Source organism: Plasmopara halstedii, assembly GCF_900000015.1.
Source record: "Plasmopara halstedii genome assembly, contig: Scaffold_323, whole genome shotgun sequence".
NCBI lineage: Eukaryota > Oomycota > Peronosporomycetes > Peronosporales > Peronosporaceae > Plasmopara > Plasmopara halstedii.
The window spans coordinates 618,286-618,519 of NW_020187244.1; positions in this window are offsets into that span (position 1 = coordinate 618,286).

Sequence of the window (234 nt, forward strand, 5' to 3'; positions counted from 1 at the left end):
AAAGGAAACAGTCAGACGCCAAGGGAGTCGGCTGCGAAGCCGCCGATGTCGTTTGAGGAGGACTTCATCGCGATGATGTCCAAGCTGCAGCTGCCCCGGTCACCATCCAGCAGCATCTGGACGTCTACCTCAAGATGGAAAACGCGTCATTCAGTGTTGATGTATTTCAGTGGTGGAAAGTTCACGAGCGACAGTTTCCTGCTCTTGCTACGATCGCCCGCTTGTACCTCACAA